This window comes from Oryx dammah, unplaced genomic scaffold (assembly GCF_014754425.2).
Source record: "Oryx dammah isolate SB20612 unplaced genomic scaffold, SCBI_Odam_1.1 HiC_scaffold_17, whole genome shotgun sequence".
In the NCBI taxonomy this organism is placed as follows: domain Eukaryota; kingdom Metazoa; phylum Chordata; class Mammalia; order Artiodactyla; family Bovidae; genus Oryx; species Oryx dammah.
Window position 1 is genome coordinate 6,658,187 of NW_024070201.1, and position 19,679 is coordinate 6,677,865.

The 19,679-nt window shown below is 38.9% G+C and overlaps 1 long non-coding RNA gene across 1 annotated transcript; it reads left to right on the forward strand.

Annotated features, from left to right (window-relative positions):
- The first annotated feature begins 704 nt into the window (after positions 1-704).
- LOC120876169 lies at positions 705-16,354 on the forward strand. The gene is made up of 2 exons (XR_005724118.1): positions 705-750; positions 16,266-16,354. It is a non-coding gene; the product is annotated as an uncharacterized LOC120876169 (long non-coding RNA).
- The last annotated feature ends 3,325 nt before the right edge of the window (positions 16,355-19,679 follow it).

Sequence of the window (19,679 nt, forward strand, 5' to 3'; positions counted from 1 at the left end):
CTGTGTAACTCTGTGAACATCTCTGAGGGATCCAGACTGTGGAGAGCACATAGGGAAATGATTACTGGCTAGCTTGCTCTCTCCCCTTTTGATTCCTCCTCTTCTCCTCCTAGTCACCTCTATCTCCCTCTTTCCTCTCCTCTTCTCCATGTAACTCTGTGAACTTCTCCAGGTGTCCCTCACTGTGGAGAAACTTTTCATCATTAACTGAGATGTTTTATCATTGGTGCTGTATAGATGGAAAAGTCTTGAGCTACTGTAAGCATAAGATGGAAAACCAGAGCCAGGAGGTTTAAGTCCAAAACCTGAGAACACCAGAGAACTCCTGACTAATGGAACATTAATCTATAAGAGCTCATCCCAAAGCCTCCATACGTACACTGAAACCAAGCACCACCCTACAGCCAACAAGTTACAGAACAAGATATACCATGCAAATTCTCCAGCAACGCAGGAACATAGCCCTGAGCTTCAACATACAGGCTGCCCAAAGTCACATCAAACCCACTGACATCTCAAAATTCATTACTGGACACTTCATTGCACTCCAGAGAGAAGAACTTCAGCTCCACCCACCAGAACACCGACACAAGCTTCCCTAACCAGGAAACCTTGACAAGTCACCCGTACAACCCCACCCACAGTGAGGAACTTCTGAAATAAAGAGGAACCACAAACTGTCAGAAATGGAAAGACCACCCCAAACACAGCAATCTAAACAAGATGAAAAGGCAGAGAAATACTCAGCTGGTAAAGGAAATACCCACCAAATCAAACAAAAGAGGAGGAGATAGGAAGCCTAACTGAAAAATAAGTCAGAATAGTGAAAATGATCCAAATAGAAAATAGAAAATCTTAACAGACCCATCACAAGCATGGAAATTGAAACTGTAATCAGAAATCTTCCAGCAAACAAAAGCCCAGGTCCAGATGGCTTCACAGCTGAATTCTACCAAAAATTTAGAGAAGAGCTAACACCTATCCTACTCAAACTCTTCCAGAAAATTGCAGAGGAAGGTAAACTTCCAAACTCATTCTATGAGGCCACCATCACCTTAATACCAAAAACAGACAAAGATGCCACACACTCATACAAAAAAGTAAAACTACAGGCCAATATCACTAATGAACATAAATGAAAAAATCCTTAACAAAATTCTAGCAATCAGAATCCAACAACACATTAAAAAGATCATACACCATGACCAAGTGGGCTTTATCCCAGGGATAGCAAGGATTCTTCAATATCCACAAATCAATCAATGTAATTCACCACATTAACAAATTGAAAAATAAAAGCCAATGAGTATCTCATTAGATGCAGAGAAAGCCTTTGACAAAATTCAACATCCATTTACGATAAAAACTCTCCAGAAAGCAGGAATAGAAGGAACATACCTCAACATAATAAAAGCTATATATGACAAACCCACAGCAAACATTATCCTCAATGGTGAAAAATAGAAAGCATTTCCCCTAAAGTCAGGAACAAGACAAGGGTGCCCACTTTCACCACTATTATTCAACATAGTTCTGGAAGTTTTGGCTACAGCAATCAGAGCAGAAAAAGAAATAAAAGGAATCCAAATTGGAAAAGAAGAAGTAAAACTCTCACTGTTTGCAGATGACATGATCCTCTACATAGAAAACCCTAAAGATTCCAGCAGAAAATTAGTAGAGCTAATTAATGAATAAAGTAAAGTTGCAGGATATAAAATCAACACACAGAAATCCCTTGTATTCCTAGACACTAACAATGAGAAAACAGAGAAATTAAGGAAACAATTCCATTCAACATTGCAACGAAAATAATAAAATGCTTAGGAATATATCTACCTAAGAAACTAAAGACCTATATATAGAAAACTATAAAACACTGATGAAAGAAATCAGCTCAGTTCAGTTCAGTCACTCAGTCGTGTCTGACTCTTTGTGACCCCATGAATCGCAGCACGCCAGGCCTCCCTGTCCATCACCAACTCCCGGATTTCACTCAGACTCGCGTCCATCGAGTCAGTGATGCCATCCAGCCATCTCATCCTCTGTCGTCCCCTTCTTCTCCCGCCCCCAATCCCTCCCAGCATCAGAATCTTTTCCAATGAGTCAACTCTTCGCATGAGGTGGCCAAAGTACTGGAGCTTCAGCTTTAGCATCATTCCTTCCAAAGAAATCCCAGGGCTGATCTCCTTCAGAATGGACTGGTTGGATCTCCTTGCAGTCCAAGGGACTCTCAAGAGTCTTCTCCAACACCACACTTCAAAAGCATTAATTCTTCAGCGCTCAGCTTTCTTCACAGTCCAACTCTCACATCCATACATGACCACAGGAAAAACCATAGCCTTGACTAGACGGACCTTAGTCGGCAAAGTAATGTCTCTGCTTTTCAATATGCTATCTAGGTTGGTCATAACTTTTCTTTCAAGGAGTAAGCGTCTTTTAATTTCATGGCTGCAGTCACCATCTGCAGTGATTTTGGAGCCCAAAAAATAAAGTCTGACACTGTTTCCACTGTTTTCCCATCTATTTCCCATGAAGTGATGGTACCAGATGCCATGATCTTCGTTTTCTGAATGTTGAGCTTTAAGCCAACTTTTTCACTCTCCTCTTTCACTTTCATCAAGAGGCTTTTTAGTTCCTCTTCACTCTCTGCCCTAAGGGTGGTGTCATCTGCATATCTGAGGTTATTGATATTTCTCCCAGCAATCTTGATTCCAGCTTGTGTTTCTTCCAGTCCAGCATTTCTCATGATGTACTCTGCATAGAATTTAAATAAGCAGGGTGACAATATACAGCCTTGACGTCCTCCTTTTCCTATTTGGAACAAGTCTGTTGTTCCATGTCCAGTTCTAACTGTTGCTTCCTGCCCTGCATACAGATTTCTCAAGAGGCAAGTTAGGTGGTCTGGTATTCCCATCTCTGTCAGAATTTTCCACAGTTTATTGTGATCCACACAGTCAAAGGCTTTGGCATAGTCAATAAAACATAAATAGATGTTTTTCTGGAACTCTCTTGCTTTTTCCATGATCCAGCAGATGTTGGCAATTTGATCTCTGGTTCCTCTGCCTTTTCTAAAACCAGTTTGAACATCAGGGAGTTCATGGTTCACGTATTGCTGAAGCCTGGCTTGGAGAATTTTGAGCAGTACTTTACTAGCATGTGAGATGAGTGCAATTGTGCATTACTTTGAGCATTCTTTGGCACTGTATTCTTTGGGATTGGAATGAAAACTGACCTTTTCTAGTCCTGTGGCCACTGCTGAGTTTTCCAAATTTGCTGGCATATTGAGTGCAGCACTTTCACAGCATCATCTTTCAGGATTTGAAATAGCTCAGCTGGAATTCCATCTCCTCCACTAGCTTTGTTTGTAGTGATGCTTTCTAAGGCCCACTTGACTTCATATTCCAGGATGTCTGGCTCTAGATGAATTTTGTAATTCTTCTGTGTATTCTTGCCATCTCTTCTTAATATCTTCTGCTTCTGTTAGGTACATAACATTTCTTTCCTTTATCAAGCCCATCTTTGAATGAAATGTTGCCTTTGTATCTCTAATTTTCTTGAAGAGAGCTCTAGTCTTTCCCATTCTGTTGTTTTCCTCTATTTCTTTGCATTGGCCACTGAGGAAGGCTTTCTTATCTCTTCTTGGTATTCTTTGGAACTCTGCATTCAGATGCTTATATCTTTCCTTTTCTCCTTTGCTTTTCACTTCTCTTCTTTTCACAGCTATTTGTAAGGCCTTCCCAGACAGCCTTTTTGCTTTTTTGCATTTCTTTTCCATGGGGATGGTCTTGATCCCTGTCTCCTGTACAATGTCACGAACCTCCGTCCATAGTTCATCAGGCACTCTATCTATCAGATCTAGGCCCTTAAATCTATTTCTCACTTCCACTGTATAATCATAAGGGATTTGATTTAGGTCATACCTGAATGGTCTAGCGGTTTTCCCTGCTTTCTTCAATTTCAGCCTGAATTTGGTAATAAGGAGTTCATGGTCTGAGCCATAGTCAACTCCTGGTCTTTTTTCTGTTGACTATATAGAGCTTCTCCATCTTTTGCTGCAGAGAATATAATCAATCTGATTTCGGTGTTGACCATCTGGTGATGTCCATGTGTAGAGTCTTCTCTTGTGTTGTTGGAAGAAAGAGGACAGAAATAGACGGGAAATATACCATGTTCATGGATCGGAAGAATCAATATAGTGAAAATGAGTATACTACTCAAAGCATCTATAGATTCAATGCAATCCCTATCAAGCTACCAATGGAATTTTTCACAAAACTAGAACAAATAATTTCACAATTTGTATGGAAATAGAAAAAATTTGAATAGCCAAAGCAATCTTGAGGAAGAAGAATGGAACTGGAGGAATCAATGTGCCTGACTTCAGACTATATTACAAAGCTAGTCATCAAGACAGTACAATACTGGCAGAAAGACAGAAATATAGATCATTGGAACAAAATAGAAAGCCCAGAGATAAATCCACTCACCTATGGATACCTTCTGGAGAAGGAAATGGCTACCCACTCCAGTACTCTTGCCTGGAGAATCCCACGGATGGAGGAGCCTGGTAGGCTACAGTCCATGGGGTCACAAAGAGTTGGACACGACTGAGCGACTTCACCTTCACTTTCACTTTACGGACACCTTATGTTTGATAAAGGAGGCAAGAATATACAATGGAGAAAAGACAATCTCTTTAACAAGTGGTGCTGGGAAAATTGGTCAACCACTTGTAAAAGAGTGAAATGAAAACATTTTCTAACACCATACACAAAAATAAACTCAAAATGGATTAAATGTCTAAATATAAGATCAGAAACTATAAAACTCCTAGAGGAAAACATAGGCAAAACACTCTCTGACGTAAATCACTGCAAGATCCTTCATGACCCACTCCCAGAGTAATGGAAATAAAAGCAAAAATAAACAAATGGGACCTAATTAAACTTAGAAACTTTTGCACAATGAAGGAACTATAAGCAAGGTGAAAAGACAGCCCTCAGAATGGAAGAGAATAATAGCAAACAAAGCAACTGACAAACAACTTATCTCAAAAATATACAATCAATGATTGCAGCTCAATTTCAAAAAAATAAAAAATGCAATCAAAAAGTGGGCCAAAGAACTAAACAGACATTTCTCCACAGAAGACATACATATGGCTAACAAACACATGAAAAGATGCTCAACATCACTCATTATCAGAGAAATGCAAATCAAAACCACAATGCGGTACCATCTCATGCTGGTCAGAATGGCTGCTATCCAAAAGTCTACAAAAAATAAATGCCGGAGAGGGTGTGGATAAAATGGAACCCTCTTACACTGTTGGTGGGTATGCAAACTAGTACAGCCACTATGGAGAATAGTGTGGAGATTCCTTTAAAAACTGGAAATAGAACTGCCTTATGACCCAGCAATCCCGCTGCTGGGCATACACATCGAGGAAACCAGAATTTAAAGAGAGACATGTACCCCAATGTTCATCACATCACTATTTATAATAGTCAGGATGAAGCGACCTAGATGTCCATCAGCAGAAGAATGGATAAGAAAGCAGTGGTACATATACACAATGGAGTATTACTCAGCCATTAAAAAGAATACATTTGAATCAGTTCTAACGAGGTGGATGAAACTGGAGCCTATTAAACAGAGTGAAGTAAGTCAGAAAGGAAAACAGCAATACAGTATACTAACGCATATATATGGAATTTTGCAAGATGGTAACGACAACCCTATGTATGAGACAGCAAAAGAGACACAGATGTATAGAACAGTCTTTTGGACTCCATGGGAGAAGGCAAGGGTGGGATGATTTGAGAATAGCATTGAAACATGTTTATTATCATATGTGAAACAGATCGCCTGTCCAGGTTCAATGCATGAGACAGGGTGCTCAGGGCTGGTGCACTGGGATGATCCTGAGGGATGGGATGGGGAGGGAGGTGGAAGGGGTCTCATGATGGGGAACACATGTACACCCAAGGCTGATTCATGTGAATCTGTGGCAAAACCACTACAATATTGTAAAGTAATTAGCCTCCAATTAAAATAATTAATTTTTAAAAAGCAAAAAATAAAAAACTATAAATTAACATCAGTCATCCAGATGTTTTAGTTTGTAAAGACTTAATTATAATGGCTGAATATTTCAGTTTGCACCAAATGAGTCTACATTTTTGAATATCCCATTTTGTTTTGGGTGCTCAATAAATAGTTGTTCAATTTATTAAAAGTTAATTCAGTAAATTCCCTTTCATTGAAAATAAAAAATAAAGTATTAAGTATTATTACAGCTTTCTGATCTTCAGTAGCTGGATAAGTTTGGCTTTTTCTTCTTAAAAAAATTAGGTTGTGTGGTAAACCAAAGAGTGCTCTATGCTGTGCTCCCTCATACAGGCTGGACAAGACTCCCAGGAATAACATGGTTGATAGTATGCAAAGCAAGTGAAAAAAAAGTTTGATGAAAAAAGAAAAATATTATCCAAGATCTTCAACTGATTCAAAGGTATACCCTATAGACATGGAGTTGTTTCAGTAAAAGAAATTCAAGAGACTGGTGATAAAATAGACTATATTTTGAAAGATGAAGAAGACATTACAACGGAGACTGAATTTAGAAGACACAAATGGAATCTTCTGGCCAAGAATGAATATTTTCTAGTTTCATTAAAAAAAAAGATAAAAAGGGCTACAAGCTATGCTGGAGGCAGCGAGAGGCAAAGCCCAGGCAGTGGAGTGAAATGTATATGCAATTTTTTTTTTTTTGGCTAGGGCAAGTAGCAATCGGTAACCACTGATTAGGTCCTTTCTACCTTGTGGGCTCCTGACCACACTTGGAAGTCTTAGGTTTGAGACAGGTATTTAGACCATGGAGCTGATTCTAGAGCTATCATTTCCCCAGGGAAATGCAGATCGCCTTTATGTTTTGTTTTTCTCTCTAGTTTTTGGAGATCTCACTTTATTATTTCAGCAGTACATTCAAAAGCAAAACTGTTGCAATTGATCCAGGACAGGAAACTGTATTGAAGCAGAAGAGTTTGTCAGAGTATCTTGTCCCCCATATGGGAGAAGCTGGCCTGATAATTTCTTAGGAATACAAAGAATGAATATAGAGTATATCTCAGCTCCCACTACTGAAAATAACTGCTCCTGTATTTTGCTTCAGCCTTTTTCTTCAAATGTTCTCTAGCATGTTTCTCCTCAAGGCTCCTTTGTGAACACCACTATCAATATTTTCCTATTGATACCTTATTTGATAAACTTCCCTGATGGCTCAGACAGTAAAGAGTCTGCCTGCAATGCAGGTGAACTGAGTTCAATCCCTGGGTCCAGAAGATCCCACAGAGAAGGGAAAGGCCACCCACTCCAGTATTCTTGCCTGGAGAATTCCATGGACAGAGGAACCTGGTAGGCTACAGTCCATGGGGTCTCAAAGAATCAGACACAACTGAATGACTAACACTTTCACTTTTTCTTCTTCATCTTATTTGACATTGTCAATATTTAGATATTATCAGACAAAATATTTCTAATACTAACTGGATTGAAATTGTTTCTTCTCAATTGGTAAGGACAAAACAAATTGAGTTCAATGCAACTAAGTTTGAGATAACTGAAATTTTCAAAAAGTTCCAAAACCTTGTTGCAGTTTCTGAAGCAGAATATGACTGTGTCTTCTAAATGGTATTTTTTGGCATTTCAGACAATGTGAAATTCAAAATAAGTGACAATTTTTGTTTAAAAAGAAACTAAAACGTTATATTTAAAACATTTAGGCTTTGCATAAGTAATAGTTGTCAGTCATAGTTCTTTGACCCCATAAATTCCTTACAGGTTTCAGATTTTCATATGCATTAATTAATGTTGGTTTAAAACATTAATAGCATAATAGTGTATATTAATTTGATGTGGTGTGGAAGAATTTCTTTGAAATAATAGGAACATGTAAAAAATGTTGTGAACTACATAAAATTAAATACTTCTGTACATTAAAAGCACTATGTTCAAGCAAAATATGAGCCACCAATTATGAAAAGGACAAATTATGACAAAAACTAAGGCAAATGTGTAATGTATTCTTATGCTAAGCTAAGTCGCTTCAGTCGTGTCCGACTCTATTCGACCCCATAGACGGCAGCCCACCAGGCTCCCCCATCCCTGGGATTCTCCAGGCAAGAACACTGGAGTGGGTTGCCATTTCCTTCTCCAATGCATGAAAGTGAAAAGTGAAAGTGAAGTCGCTCAGTCGTGCCTGACTCTTAGCGACCCCATGGACTGCAGCCTACCAGGCTCCTTCGTCCATGGGATTTTCCAGGCAAGAGTACTGGAATGGGTTGCCATTGCCTTCTCCAATGTATTCTTATAGATAAAGAAAAATATCATTGAATACTTTCTTATAAAAGTGTTCAAAATGTAATTCCAACTTATTAATAATTGAATAATATTTAAAATATCATCATGAGAAATGCTGGGCTGGAAGAAGCACAAGTTGGAGTCAAGATTGCCGGGAGAAATATCAATAACCTCAGATATGCAGATGGCACCACCCTTATGGCAGAAAGTGAAGAGGAACTAAAAAGCCTCTTGATGAAAGTGAAAAAGGAGAGTGAAAAAGTTGGCTTAAAGCTCAACATTCAGAAAACGAAGATCATGGCATCTGGTCCCATCACTTCATGGGAAATAGATGGGAAAACAGTGGAAACAGTGTCAGACTATTTTTTTTTTGGCTCCAAAATCACTGCAGATGGTGATTACAGCCATGAAATTAAAAGATGCTTATTTCTTGGAAGGAAAGTTATGACCAACCTAGACAGCATATTAAAGAACAGAAACATTAGTTTGTCAACAAAGATGCATCCAATCAAAGTTATGGTTTCTCCAGTAGTCATGTATGGATGTGAGAGTTGGACCATAAAGAAAGCTGAAAATGAAGAATTGATGCTTTTGAAGTGTGGTGTTGGAGAAGACTCTTGAGAGTCCCTTGGACTGCAAGGAGATCCAACCAGTCCATCCTAAAGGATATTGGTCCTCGGTGTTCATTGGAAGGATTGATGTTGAAGCTGAAACTCCAATACTTTGGTCACCTGATGCAAAGAGGTGACTCACTTGAAAAGACCATGATACTGAGAAAGATTTAGGGCAGGAGGAGAAGGGGACGACAGAGGATGAGATGGTTGGATGGCATCACCGACTCAATGGACATGGGTTTGGGTGGACTCTGGGAGCTGGTAATGGACAGGGAGGCCTTGTGTGCTGTGGTTCATGAGGTTGCAAAGAGTCGGACACGACTGAGCGACTGAACTGAACTTTCTCTAACATAATGCTTCTTGTGCTATTCAGTTCAGTTCAGTTCAGTCACTCAGTCGTGTCCGACTCTTTGTGACCCCATGAATCGCAGCACGCCAGGCCTCCCTGTCCATCACCAACTCTTGGAGTTCACTGAGACTCATGTCCATAGAGTCAGTGATGCCATCCAGCCATCTCATCCTCTGTCGTCCCCTTCTCCTCCTGCCCCCAATCCCTCCCAGCATCAGGGTCTTTTCCAATGAGTCAACTCTTTGCATGAGGTGGCCAAAGTACTGAAGTTTCACCTTTAGCATCATTTCTTCCAAAGAAATCCCAGGGCTGATGTGATACAACATATTAATTTCTACATTTACATGTTTTCATAATATCAATCTACTAATTTAACAATTACATAAAAATGCTTCTCAATTGCACTGAGTGGAATTTTAAGTTTGGTTAAAAAGAAAGAGGGAAGAGAAGGGAAATGCTGCAGGGTAGATAAGAAAGGATATGACAAATTTTTTCTTCGTTTTATACTTTCAGTGCTAGTGGTAAAGAAATCCCCTGCCAATGCAGGAGATATAAGAGATGCAGATTCAATTTCTGGGTCAGGAAGATCCTCTGGAGGAGGAAATGGCAACCTACTCCAGTATTCTTGCCTGGAGAATCCCATGGACAGAGGAGCCTCGTGGTCAGTGGCCCACAGGGTTGCAAAGAGTCAGACAGGACTGAAGTGACTTAACAGCAGCAGTATAGTTTCAAAAACTGCCTTGCCTTGTATCTCAGTGGCAGAAGATGTGAATAAAAAGAAATAATAGAAGAAAAGTAGCTAATTCCATAGATTTGATGAAGCACTTAAATATATTGTTGGGAGCTGTGATGGTTCATTGCATTGTCTATACATGAGTAGAAATAATTTATTCTCTTAACAGAAATAAGAGTACATCTTATTTTTGATGTACATTTACACCAAAATGCAATGGAGACAAAATGCAAATGCTGTTTTATTGAGGGCTTTTAATATTCTTTTATCCTGATACATTTTTCATTCCTATGCCTAAGATTCAAATTTATAGGTTGATAAATTATTGGCATTGATAAATCAGAACTGACAGCTAAGTAAGCTAGCACATAAGAAAGCAACAGTAATTGATTTAAATAAAAGAATTTTTTTTGGATGTGGGAATTCCATTCTTTCTCTATTTAAAGTAAAATTTGTTGCATCAGTTATTATTGGCATTGCAATTCTGTTTCATCTGGTTATTGAGCATGAATTCTTTGAAATCAGTGTGTTTTGAGAGTTGATGCTTTTCTCTAAGTTTATAATGTGAGGCATTTGCTCAGTAGAAATTTTGTTTTCGTGTACAACTGTGGCCAGCAAGGAGGAAGCCAAAAATTCAGAGTTTAGTCTCACTTGAGAGGTCACAGAGATAGCACAGCACAGTATGTTATTATTCCATGTGGTTGAGTTGCATTGTTTTGTCACAAATGTACTCAGAATAAATGTTCTTTTTTCCTGTATGTGAGCAGCTCATGAGCTTTTACTCTCCTTTTCCTGTCTTCACAAGGATCAGATCGCAAATGGATTCATAATTCCCCTATTGAAAATAACTAGTTATTTCCATTTCTGTGTTCTATTTCAGAGACATAGGGTTTTTTAAATTCCAGGCACTTAGTATTATCTGGGCTCCAAGGCCTTCAGCATATCCTTAATGGTGGTGAAGCACTGACTCCCTCAGTGCTGTCTTGTGTTCTTTGCTTTCAGACTTTTGACTTTTTACTGCATCTGGCCCATTGAAATATTTCTAATTCTTATACCTGCCCCAGGTCTTGTTATTTACCTTGCCACCAGATGGTTATAATTCTTGTTTCAAAGGTATCTTGTTTTCACCTGTCCTGTCTTAAGGTATTAATAGTTTTGGTTTTCAATACAAGTAGAAAATTATTATTTGGCAACTTATGTTTTACATCTAAGAGTATGATTTCTTGATCTTTTCATGCTGATGCATGAAAATGCATTTCATCTTTTGGAATTGCTGCAGAGTAGTGTCACAATATGGTATCGTAAAATTTATTTAACTATTTTCCTGTGGGCAGGCTTCAATTTTTTAAATCACAATTGCTGGCTCAAAAGGTATACACTTTTAAAAATTTGATAAATAATTAATTAATTCATTCTGTTGCTAAGTCATTTCTTTTGACTCTTTGCAACCCCATGGACTGTAGCCCACCAGGCTCCTCTGTCTGTGAGATTTCCCAGGCAATAATACTGGAGTGGGTTGCCATTTCCTTCTCCAGGGGATCTTCTCAACCCATGGATCAAACCTAGGTCTCTTGCAATGGCAGGTATGTACTTTATCACTGAGCCACCAGGGAAGCTCTAATAATTAATTACTTTTAATAAAAATTACCAAATTGTCCATTAATATGACTAGCTTACATTCTAGGAATCATATTTGAAAGTCAGTTTCTTCATATCTTTATCAACACTAGTTGTAATCAGTCTCCATGATTTTTACTAGTTGGGTGATGGGAAAAACCTCTTTAAAAATTGTATGTTTTGTTTCACTGTGCTGCGTGACTTATGGGATCTTTGTTCGTGGACCAGGGATCAAACCTGAGCCTACAGGAGTGAAAGCATACAGTTCTAATCACCGGACTGCTGGGAAATTTAAAAACTTGCATATTTTGATCGCTGGTAAGGCTGAGCATATTTTGAACTGCTTATTGACTTTCCATTTCTTTTTTGTGCAGTTCCTATTGTGATTCCCTGTTTATTTTTATGTTTAAAAATTTTGTGTATGAAAGTTCCTTATGTGTTAAGGACTTCATTTGTTCTTTTGATATTTTAACATTTTTTTTGTTTGTTTTACTGTGACCTATAACACATACACAGAGAGAAAAATTCGTATCAAGTTTTATTTATTCTTTTGTCATACTTACATAACCTAGAGATGAACCTTATATGATTTAACTGGTGTTGTCTCAATCATGAACAGCTAATATTTTGTTTTCCTACCTCCCTTCCTTCTGGGAATAGTAAAAACTTTGCCCCCTGACCACAGAGGATAAGGGTGATAGATCTGGGCTATGGGAATATGAAGTCATTCTTTCTATGTGGATGGAAGTGGAGCCAAAAAGCTGAGAGAAGCAAATACAGGAGGGAGGAAGAGAGACTGAGAGAAGCAATAAGATGGTGTCCATTTACCAAGTTTTATGATGAAGTCATGTAGCAATTCTGTATTTAGATTTGATGAAAGCACAATGTTGTTAGGATGATTTTCTTCTATGCTTAAGCTAGCCCAAGATGGATTTTTATGACATGCAGCAGAATGCATCCTCATGAAGGCAGAATTTCTTCCCAATTTTGAGGTAGATGACTTTATTTACTTCCAATAAAGAGTTTGGGTATAAATTTCTAGGGAGTGCATTAACAAGCCACTAAATAAGAAGCTATGTTCAGACAAAAACTTTTTTTCATATGGGTAAGACAGATGGTATTTATTCTTTATTATCATGAGCTTTTCTTATTGTAATATAATTGCTTTACAATGCTGTGTCAGTTTCTGTTATACAACTAAGTGAATCAACTATCAGTTCAGTTCAGTTCAGTTGCTCAGTTGTGTCCAACTCTCTGCGACCCCAAGAACCACAGCACACCAGGCCTTCCTGTCCATCACCAGCTCCCAGAGTCCACCCAAACTCATGTCCATTGAGTCGGTGATGCCATCCAGCCATCTCATTCTCTGTCATCCCCTTCTCCTCCTACCCTAAATCTTTCCCAGCATCAGGGTCTTTTCAAATCAACTATATGCATACATATATCCCTTCCTCTTGAGTATCCTTCTCAACCCTCTCCCATTCCATTCCTCTAGGTCATCACAGAGCACTGAGCTGAGTTCCCTGTGCTATACAGCAGCTTCCCACCAGCTATCAGTTTTACACATGGTAGTGTATATATGGCAACGCTATTCTTTCGAGGGTAGGATGAATTGAGACAAATTTATTGATGAGATACCAATATCTTTGACCTTTTGTTTGTAGATTGCATATTTTAGTAACATTGGGAGAGAGTAGGTGGTAGAAGAATAGGGAGAAGGAAAGGATAAGAATTTGTGAAAGGTTGTCAAAACCACTGATAAAATACAAAACAGGGATATAAACTTCAGTTTTCTGTTCTAGAAGAGTTAATTTGTTCTTTTAAAAAATTGTCTTAGAAGATGGCAGAGGAATAGAACAAGGAGACCACTTTCTCCCCCACAAATTCATCAAAAGGTTATTTGAATGCTGAGCAACTTCCACAAAACAACTTCTGAATGCTGGTGGAGGACACCAGTCAACCAGAAAGGCAGCCCATTCTCTTCAAAAGGAGGTAGGACAAAATATAAAAGACAAAAAGAGAAACAAAAGAGTTAGAGACAGAGACCCATCCTGGTGAGGGAGTTGTGAAGGAGGAGAAGTTTCCAAATAGTAGGAAATCTCACAGGCTGGTCTGTAGGGAGTTTTGGAATCTCAGAGGGCAACATAACTGGGAGACAAAACAACAACAACAACAACAACAACAACTCACAAAATACGTGTCTAACTCCAATTGCCAGTGGAGAAGTAGCCCAGAGGCTTGTATTGTCCACCAGCAAGCAGGGGCTGGACAGGGAGGTGGGGGCTACATAATCAGTGCATAGGGTAAAGATCAGGCCTGAATGCCCTGAGGAAAATCAGAGGGAGCTAACATGAGGTAGCAACCCAAATGGTGGGATTGCCAGAGAGAGAGAAAAAAAAGAGAACTTTCCTGAGAAAGGCTCTAACACGCAGCCTGGCCTGCTCACAGAACAAAGGATTGAGCAAACACCAAAGGAGAGCTAGCTGACTGCGTACAGGCCCCTCTCCCTTGCCAGAGGCAGAGAGGCAGGCATGTGACAGTCAGAGCCCAAAGGCAAGGGGCTGCTGCAATCTTGGCCCCAGAGAATAGCATCTTCCACCAAACTGTGAGCAGGCTCCCAGTTGCTAACCACGTCTTCCTGGGGTCCTGGATGGTTGACATATGCAGGAGGGTCACAGCCTGAGATCAGCTCCCCAGAGGAGACATACACTACAACTGAGGTGGTGCTCTCGCAGCACACCTAGGAAACTGAGTGGCCAGGACTGGGGAAGTGATTAAGGAGCATGGTCGACCTGGGACAGTGCATTCGCCAAGCACCTGGTCGCCTGAGCTGCTGGGACCTAGGAAGGGCACAAAATGCACTCACAGCCGAGTCTGCGCCCTTGTGGAGTACCTGAGAACTGGAGCGGCTTAGACCTGGGAAGTGCATGAAACTCAAGGCCCACTTGGGACAGTGCCCTGCAGAGCATCCTGGGCCTGAGCAGTGTAGATCTGGGAAGAACATGCTGCCTTGGGCTTTGGCAAACCCAGGGTGGTTCATATTCTTCAAACACTTTGATACAAGCCAGCTGTATTTGTTTGCGTGTACCTCCCTCTCCATAGCAAAACTGAATAAGTGAGCCTAAATAAGTGACCACCTTCACCCTCTGTGTCGGGGGGAAGTTAGACACTGAAGAGACTTGCAAACAGAGGAAGTCAAAATAAACAAAGAAGAGGGAACTGTGCTGAAAGTGAGAGGTGCAACAGATTGAAACCCTACAGTTAACATTGACTAAGCATTAGAGGGGGCCTATAGACCTTAAGAACAAGTACAAGCTGGAACAAGGAGCTGGAGCATCTGAAACTGAACTGACCCCACACTGCCCACAACAGTTCCAGAGAAATTCCTAGATATATTTTTACTACTATCACTTTTTAATTTTTAAAGTTCTTTATTATTCCTTTAAATTTCATTTTTATGAGCTACTATTACCTTCCCCCAAAAGATGCCATTTTAAAAGAAAATTTCATATTATATATTTTAATTTTGTGATTGATTTTGTTTTACATTTTTAATATTGCTTAATTGAGAGTCTAACCTCTACTCTAGATTTTTAATCTTTGCTTTCTGGTATTTGTTATCAATGTTGTACCTTTAAGAATCTAATCTTCAGTATCCATTTTCACTTAGGGGTGTGATTACTGGCTTGATCGCTCTTTCCCTTTTTGACTCTTGCCCCCACCCCCCTCAGGTCACCTCTATGTCCTCCCTCCTACTTCTCTTCTCTACTTAACTCTGTGAATCTCTCTGGGTGTTCTGGGATGTAGAGAACACTTAGGGGACTGATTACTGGCTATATTGCTCTCTTCCCTTTTGACTCCCCCTCTTCTCCTCTTGGTTACCTCTATCTCCCTCCTCCCTTTTCTCTTCTGTATGTAACTCTGTGAATATCTCTGGGTGTTCCAGACTGTGGAGAACACTTAAGGAATTGATTACTGGCTAGATTGCTTTCTCCATTTTGACTCCCCCTCTTCTCCTCCTGATCACATCTATCTCTTTCCTCCCTGTTCTCTTCTTCATGTAACTCTGTGAACCTCTCTGGGTGTTCCTCACTGTGCAGAATTGTTTCACCATTAACTTAGATGTTATATTATCTGTGCTGTATGGATGGAGAAGTCTTGAGGCTACTGTAAGAATAAGACTGAAAGCCAGAAACAGGAGGCTTAACTCCAAAACTAGAGAACGTCAGAGAACTCCTGATTCCAGGGACCATTAATAGACAAGAGCTCAACCAAAAGCCTCCATACCTACACTGAAACCAAGCTCCACTCAAGAGCTGACAAGTTCCAGGGCAAGACATACCATGCTAATTCTCCAGCAAAGAAGGAACACAGTCCTAAGCATAAAGAGATAGTCTGCCCAAAGCCATACCAAACCCATAGACACCATAAAACTCATCACTGGACACTTCATTGCACTCCAGAGAGAAGAGATCCAGCTCCAACCCACCAGAACAGAGATGCAAGCTCCCCCAACCAGGAAACCTTGACAAGCCACTAGTCCAACCCCACCCACAGGGAGCAGGCTCTACAATAAACAAGAAATATTCATCAGGAAAAGGAACATGATAAGTGTCCACCAAACCAAGCAAAAGAGGAGGAGATAGGGAGTCTACCTGAAAAAGAATTCAGAATACAGATGATCCAAAATCTTGAAATCAAAATGGAGTCACAGATAAATGGACTAGAGACAAGGATTGAGAAGATGCAAGAAATGTTTAACAAAGACCTAGAGGAAGTAAAAGGAGTCAATAAATAATGAATAAGGCAATAAACGAAATCAAAAGCAGTCTGGAGGGAGCCAACAGTAGAATAACTGAGGTAGAAGGAGGATAAGTGAGGTGTAGAATGGTGGAAATAAATGAAGCAGAGAGGAAAAAACAATTAAAAGAAATGAGGACAACCGCAGAGACTTCTGGGACAATGTTAAACACCCCAACATTTGAATCATAGGTGTCCCAGAGAAGAAAAGAAAAAGAAAGGGCATGAGAAAATACTTGAGGAGATAATAGTTGAAAACTTTCCTAAAATGGGTAGGGAAATAGCCACCCAAGTCCAAGAAACCCAGAGAGTTCCAAACAGGATAAACCCAAGGCAAAACATCATAAGACACATATTAATCAAACTAACAAACGTCAACACGAAGAGAAATTATTAAAAGCAGCAAGGGAGAAAAGGAACAAATACACACAAGGGGATCCCCATAAGGATAACAGCTGATCTTTCAATAGAGGTTCTTCATGCCAGAAGGGATTGGCAGGACATACTTAAAGTGATGAAAGAGAAAAACCTACAACCCAGATTACTGTACCCAGCAAGAATCTCATTCAAATATGAAGGAGAAATCAAAAGCTTTACAGACAAGCAAAAGCTGAGAGAATCCAGCACCACCAAACCAGCTCTTCAACAAATGCCAAAGGGTCTTCTCTAGATAGGAAACACAGAAAAAGTTTATAAACTTGAACCACAAAGAACAAAATAAATGGAAATGGAATCATACTTATCAATAATTACCTTAAATGTAAATGGATTGAATGCCCCAACAAAAAGACAAAAACTGGCTGAATGGATTAAAAAATAAGACCCCTATATATGCTGTCTACAAGAGACCCACCTCAAACCAAGGGACACATACAGACTGAAAGTGAAGGGCTGGAAAGAGATATATCATGCAAATGGAGACCAAAAGAAAGCAGAGGTAGTAATACTCATATCAAGTAAAATAGACTTTGAAAAAAAAACACCATGAAAAGATACAAAGAAGGTCACTACATAATGATCAAAGGATCAATCCAAGAAGAAGATATAACAATTATAAATATACACACACCCAACATAGGATCACCTCAGTACATAAGGCAAATGCTAACAAGTATGAAAGGGGAAATTAACAGTAACACAATTATAGTGGAAGACTTTAATATCCCACTCACACCTATGGATAGATCAACTAAACAGAAAATTAGCAAGGAAATACTGAATGATACAATGGACCAGTTAGACCTAATTGGTATCTATAGGGCCGTTCACCCCTAAATGATGAATTTCACCTTTTTTCTCAAGTGCACATGAAACATTCTCCTGGATAGATCATATCCTGGGCCTTAAACTTAGGCTTGGTAAATTTAAAAAAGTTGAAATCATTTCAAGCATATTCTCTGATCACAATGTGTAAGATTAGATGTCAACTACAGGAAATAAACTATTAAAATACAAACACAAGGAGGCTAAACAACATGCCTCTGAATATCCAACAAATCATGGAAGAAATCAAAAAGAAAATCAAAATATGCATAGAAACAAATGAAAATGAAAACTCCATGACCAAAAAGCCATGGGATTCAGTAAAAGCAGTGCTAAGAGGAAGGTTAAGAGCAATACAAGCTTACCTCAGGAAACAAGAGAAACATTAAATAATTAACTTAACTTTACACCTAAAGCAACTAGAAAAAGAAGAAATGAAGAACCCCAGGGTTAGTGGAAGGAAAGAAATTATAAAAATTAGAGCAGAAATAAATGATAAAGAAACAATGGGGACTATACCAAAAATCAGCAAAACTAAAAGATAGTTCTTTGATAAGATAAATAAAATTGACAAACCATTAGCCAGACTCATCAAGAAAAAAACAGTGAAGAATCAAATCAACAAAATTAGAAATGAAAATGGAGAGATCACAACAGACAACACAGAAATACAAAGGATCATAAAAGACTACTATCAGAAACTATATGCCAATAAAATGGACAACTTGGAAGAAATGGATGAGTTCTTAGAAAAGTATAACCTTCCAAAAGTGAACCAGGGAGAAACAGAATATCTTAACAGATCAATCACAAGCATGGAAGTCGAAACTGTAATCAAAAATCTTCCAACAAACAAAAGTCCAGGACTAGATGGCTTCACAGGTGAATTCTACCAAAATTTTAAAGAACTAGCACCTATCCTGCTCAAACTCTTCCAGAAAATTGCAGAGGAAGGTACACTCCCAAACTCATTCAATGAGGCCGCTATCACCCTAACACCAAAACCAGACGACATGCCACAAAATAAAGAAAACTATAGGCCAATATCACTGATGAACATAGACACAAAAATCCTCAACAAAATTCTAGCAAACAGAATCCAACAACATTAAAAAGATCATACATCATGACCAAGTGGGCTTTATCCCAGGGATGCAAGGATTCTTCTAAATTTGTAAATTAGTTAATTTGATACACAACATTAACAAATTGAAGAATAAAAACCATATGATTTTCTCAATAGATACAGATAAAGCCTTTGACAAAATTCAATCTTCATTTATGGTAAAAACTCTCCAGAAACCTGGCATAGAAGGAACATATCTCACATAATAAAAACCATATAAAACAAACTCACAGAAAACATTATCCTTAATGGTGAAAAATTGGAAGCATTTCTTCTAAAATCAGAAACAAGAAAAGGGTGGCCACTCTCACCGTTACTATTCACCATAGTTTTGGAAGTCTTAGCCACAGCAATCAGAAGAGAAAAAGTAATAAAAGGAATCCAGATTGGAAAAGGAGAAGTAAATCTCTCACAGTTTGCAGATGACATGATCCTTTACATAGAAAACCCCAAAGACACCACCAGAAAATTACTAGACCTAATCAATGAATATTAAAAAGTAGCAGGATATAAAATTAATACACATAAATCTCTTGCATTCCTATACACTAACCATGAGCAAACAGAAAGACAAATTAAGGAAACAATCCCACTCACCACTGTGACAAAAAGAATAAAATACTTAGGAATAAATCTACTGAAAGAAACAGAAGACCAGGACTTCCCTGGTGGTCCAGTGGTTAAGACTCAGCACTTCCAACACAGGGGACATGAGTTCAATCCCTGGTCAGGGAAGATCCCATATGCCTTGTGGCCAAAACAAAAACAAAAACAAAGACACAAAAACAAACATAAAAGAAAGAAACAAAAGACCTATAT